The sequence below is a fragment of the Bubalus kerabau genome, chromosome 1 (assembly GCF_029407905.1).
Source record: "Bubalus kerabau isolate K-KA32 ecotype Philippines breed swamp buffalo chromosome 1, PCC_UOA_SB_1v2, whole genome shotgun sequence".
Classification (NCBI taxonomy): Eukaryota; Metazoa; Chordata; class Mammalia; order Artiodactyla; family Bovidae; genus Bubalus; species Bubalus kerabau.
This window is the reverse complement of record NC_073624.1, coordinates 241,529,434-241,534,928: the sequence shown is the minus strand read 5'-3', so window position 1 is coordinate 241,534,928 and position 5,495 is coordinate 241,529,434. Positions and strand designations below refer to the sequence as shown.

Sequence of the window (5,495 nt, the reverse complement as noted above, 5' to 3'; positions counted from 1 at the left end):
AACTAAAAAGAGAATTACCATATGATCCAGCAATCCTACTCCTAGATATATATCCAGACAAAACTTTAATTCAAAAAGATGCATGCACCCCTATATTCACATAAGCACTGTTCACAATAGCCAAGATATGGAATATCTATAGAAAGATGAATAGAACCAGAAGTTATGGTATAGGAATTGGTGCTGGTGTGGATAGGAATCTGCCTGTCAACACAGGGGACATGGGTTTGATCCCACAATTGCTAAGCCTATGCTCTACAGCCCGACAGCCGCAGCTACCAAGCCCTTGTGCTGGAAGCCTGCTTGCCTAAAGCCTGTGCTCCACAACAAGAGAAGCCACCACAATGAGAACCCCGCACATTGCAACAAAGAGTAGCCCCTGCTTGCCACAACTAGAGAAAGCCCACACAAACAATGAAGGCCTGGCACAGCCAAATATAAATAAATAAACATGCAAAACAATCATTTAAAATATAAAGAAGATATAGTACATATATATAATGGAATACTATTCAGCCATAAAAAGGACAAAATAATGCCATTTGTAGCAACATGGATGCAACAACAGATTATCATACTAAGTGAAATAAGTCAGAAAGAGAAAGACAAATACTATATGGTATCACTTATATGTGGAATATAAAATATGACACAAATGGGGACTTCCTTGGTGGTCCAGTGGTTAAGATTCCATGTTTCCACTACGGGAACATAGGTTCAATCCCTGGTTGGGGAACTAACACCCTGCGTGTCACATGGCACAACCTCCCCCCACAAAAAAGTAAAATATGACACAAACAAACCTGTCTACACAACAGGAACAGGATCACGAACATCAAGAACAGACTGGTGGTTGCCAAGGGGGAGGGGTTTAGGGGAGGGATGAAGCGGAAGGTTGGGCTTAGCAGATGGAAGCTTTTATACATAGAATGGATAAACACCAAGGCCTCACTGTATGACACAGAGAACTATATTCAATATCCTGTGATAAGCTGTGATGGAGAAGAATATTTTTAACAGTATATATATATATAATGTGTACATACATAGATATATGTTACATATAACTGAATCATTTTGCTGTACAACAGAAATTAATGCACTGCAAATTAGATATACTTCAATTAAAAAATATATTGGCAAAACTAAAACAAAGTTGGACCCTGAATTCACAATTATCTTCATTTCTTCCCCTACCCATCATCGCTCTGTCCCCTAAAATGCCCTTGGCTTTGACCGGCCCCTGTGCCAGGTGCCTTTGCTTGCCCCTCCTGAGCCACTCCCCACTGCTCTCCACCCTGCTCTGTTGTACCCCCAGGATGCCCAGATTGGAAGGATGCATCAACTGACTCCTCATCCTCTGACCTCCAGTTGAGTCTGTCACTGGTAAGTGATCAATGGGAAGGAGGAGAGAGAACTTGGGAGATTTATTCTCCAAGTTTCCTCCCAGTGGGGTCCCCAAGGGCCAGCTGCATTCTAAGATTTCAGCTCAACTATGCAGCCGTCTCCACAGTCCTGTCTTCCCAGTTCCATTAGCCCAGTCTGTCACCTGCCCTTAGAGGTCTCAGAGTGGTAATAGAGGCCCACTATTACTAATCAGGGGTTCTGCACTGTGCCTTGTGGTTTCCCTACACTCTGCCCACACTTTTGTAAATAGTTTCTTTATGAAGACTTCTTGAGTTCTACCAATTCAAGGTGCCACCTGTTTCCTGCTGATACCTCTCTCTAATTTGATCTTGTATAGGCTGGATGCTTTTGCTTGCTGATATATCTGTGTTCCTGACTCCCGAATCACCGCTGTGCTCGGTGGCAACAATCTCAGCCTCCAAAGTTGCAAAGAACCCACTCTACCTTCTGTAGCCAGAAGACTCCAAGCTAGTCACTTTATCTCTTTGAGCATCAGTTTCTTCATCTGCAAAATGGCAATAATAATAATAGTGGTATCCACTTATAGAGATCCCATTAAGATCAAAAATCACAGTAGGGAGTGATGGGAAGTGTAACAAACTCACACCTCAACTAAAAGGAGATAGCAGCTCCTCAAATCTGAGTGACAGTTGTCTTATGGGAAAGCCTGCTCACAGTTATCAGTTCTTCTGATACTTTGAGCCAAAAATCCAGATTTCTATATGAAATCTCACTTTTACTAGAATATCCATACCATGGGGACAATAACAACTATTTTATTCATTACTGTATCCCCAGTGACTGGAATAGTGCCGGGCACACAGAAGTGATCAAAAAATATTTGGTAAATAATTATCCCACTTTCTAGACATTAGTAACTAGTGAGTTACTTCGAACTGTGGGGCTGGAGAAGACTCTTGAGATTCCCTTGGACAGCAAGGAGATCAAACCAGTCAATCTTTAGGGAAATCAACCATGAATACTCATTGGAAGGACAGGACTAGTGTTGAAGCTGAAACTCCCGTATTTTGGTCATCTAATACAAACAGCTGACTCATTGGGAAAGTCCCTGATGCTGAGAAAGACTGGGGGCAGAAAGAGAAGAGGGCATCAGAGGATGAGATGGCTGGATGGCATCACCGATGCAATGGATATGAACTTGAGCAAACTACAGGAGATGGTAAGAGATAGGGAGGTCTGGCATGCTACAGTCCATGGAGTAGCGAAGAGTTGGACACGACTGGGTGGCTGAACAACAAACAACTACAACTAGTAAAGACATAATAAAACCAGGGCCATGCAAGTGACCATGAAAGCGAACGTCCCCTCAAATTTCACATTCTAAGCACCTCACTCATCTCATCCCAGCCCTAAACAAAACATTCCTGTTAATTGCTACTTTAGACTTCTGCTCTAGAAATAGCCACAATTTAATAGTTCTAGTAAATGATGGATCTTTTTTGAGCCCCCTCCTAATTAGATAAAGCCGTATTTTCAAGAAGTAGGGTCCAGCCATAGTTTTCAGCATTGCCACTATGCAGCCTCTAGCTCAGTTCACCTGTAGCCAGGCCCCTAATGAATATGCTCAGGGCTGAGACAAAAGTAATACAGCAACTTGTTTTAGCCCAAACAGCTCACAGATCCTCCTCTCCCTCTGCCGCAGCCTGAGGATATGAATCCAGTGAGCTGCAGATTTGTTACCCAGTTATAAATGCCAAAAAGGTGGGGCTCCAGCAAAAGAATGACGCGGTGGACACACCACAGACACGTAATGTGTGAAAAGCACTTCTATTTTAACAGCACTTTGCAGTGGCACTAATATTGATGAAAATGTTAGCATGTATTAGATACTGTTATGCTCAGTGAAAGAGGAGGTTTGCAGGCTCCAGGCCACTTCAAGTCCAGCCACGTTTTGAGGTGTAAGAAAACATTCCCAGCTAATAGGCATTAGCCCCTGTGTGAAACGGGCTGGTTGGATCACATAAGACCAACACTTGACCTTGGCAAGTATCTTGTGGTGGTCACTGTAGGTTAACTGACACAACAGTCCTTACCCAATCATTCACATCTGGTCAACTTCCTCTCCAGAGGTTAATAAGTTTTTCCCCAGACTCTTCTCTGGTTGGCAATGATCATGTAAAACACAGTTCATGAGTGGAACTCTGCTGAGTGAAAAAGGGAGTTCTGGGAAGAAAATGTGCTTTCCTGACAAAAGGGGCAGAAGTGTTAAGTCAGAACTTCCTGCCCTGAATTGAATCACATCCCAATTCAGGGCAATGTGATGTCTAGAGCAATCACACAGCCATTTTAAAACCAAGAGGCACAGGAAAAGAGGACTGGAGTGACAGCAGTCTCAATGTCACTGAGCCTCCGAACCAGTACCAATAGCTGCTCATGTGCAGACTGTTCAGTTCAGTCACTCAGTCGTGTCCGACTCTTTGCGACCTCATGGACTGCAGCACGTGAGGCCTCCCTGTCTATCACCAACTCCTGGAGTTTACTCAAACACATGTCCATTGAGTCAGTGATGCCATCCAACCATTTCATCTTCTGTCGTCCCCTTCTCCTGCCTTCAGTCTTTCCCAGCTTCAGGGTCTTTTCCAATAAGTCAGTTCTTTGCATCACGTGGCCGAAGTATTGGAGTTTCAGCGTCAGCATCAGACCTTCCAATGAATATTCAGGACTGATTTCCTTTAGGACTGACTGATTTGATTTCCTTGCAGTCAAAGGGACTCTCAAGATTCTACTCCAACACCACAGTTCAAAAGTGTCAATTCATTGCAGACTGAATAAATAACTATTTGTATAAGGTTCTGTAAATTAACTATGTTGTTCAGTACCAGTGAGTGCATTCTGATACTTATCTTAACCTCTCTGTGCCTCTGTGGTATCATCTGTATGACGAGAATAACAGAAATGGTAACTTTAATGAAATCTGTTCAAAGTCTTAAAACAGAACTTGGATTTACACATATGCACTATTGATACCATGTATAAAATAGATAACTAATAAGAACATGGGCTTCCCAGGTGGCACTAGTGGTAAAGAACCTGCCTGCCAATGCAGGAGACATAAGAGATATGGCATTCAATCTCTGGATGGGAAAGATCCCCTGAAGGAGAGCACGGTAACCCATTCCAGTATTCTGTTCATGGAGAATCCTATGAACAGAGGAGCCTGACGGGCTATAATCCATGGGGTCACGAAGAGTGGGATACAGCTGAATGACTTAGCATGCACGCAATGAGGACATACTGTATAGCACAGGGAACACTCCTTAATGCCCTGCAGTGAACTGAATGGGAAGGAAGTCCCAAAGGGAGGGGATATATGTATATGAATGGCTTACTCATTTTGCTGTACAGTAGAAACTAACACAACATTGTAAAGAAACTATACTCCAATAAAAACTATTTTAAAGAAGAAAGAACTCAGTACATAGTAAAGCCTTAACATTAGCATTTTTGCACACTACTGATTAACAAGCGACTAGGCTTTTTTTTTTTTTTAATACTAAGGTCATCACAAATAATGCCTGAATCAATGTAAGCAAAAGGCTAAAAGGAAATAAAGCAGATATGTGTGGGCGGGAGAACAGATTTGGATTTAGAAGATCCAGGTTCTAAATGTCCAATAAGAGGGGAAGATAAACAAACAAAGGCACAGCCACTCTACGAACTACATATGCAGCCATTTAAAATGTATGAAAATCGCTTCTCGGCCTTTTGGCTAAGATCAAGTGTAGTATCTGTTCTTATCAGTTTAAAATGCATGGGAAAGATCTATAAGGAAATGAGGAAATGTTTATGACAAGATGTTAAATAACAGGAAAACAGAACCGACACACAGACATATTACATTGAAGTAACAATCCCAACTGTATTTTTTTTAAGTGAAAATGAAAAGGCATAAGCCAAAATAGACATAGACACACACTTACTCAGTCATGTCCGACTCTTGCAACCCTGTGGACTCCTCTGGCTCCCCACAGGCTCCTCTAGTCCATGGGATTTTCTAGGCAAGAATAATGGAGTGGGTTGCCATTTCCTCCTCCAGGGGATCTTCCTAACCCAGGGGTTGAACCAGC

General features: G+C 42.4%; 1 pseudogene; it reads left to right on the top strand.

Annotated features, from left to right (window-relative positions):
* Nucleotides 1-5,117: 5,117 nt before the first annotated feature.
* On the top strand, nucleotides 5,118-5,264 carry LOC129642423 (uncharacterized; annotated as a pseudogene).
* Nucleotides 5,265-5,495: the final 231 nt, after the last annotated feature.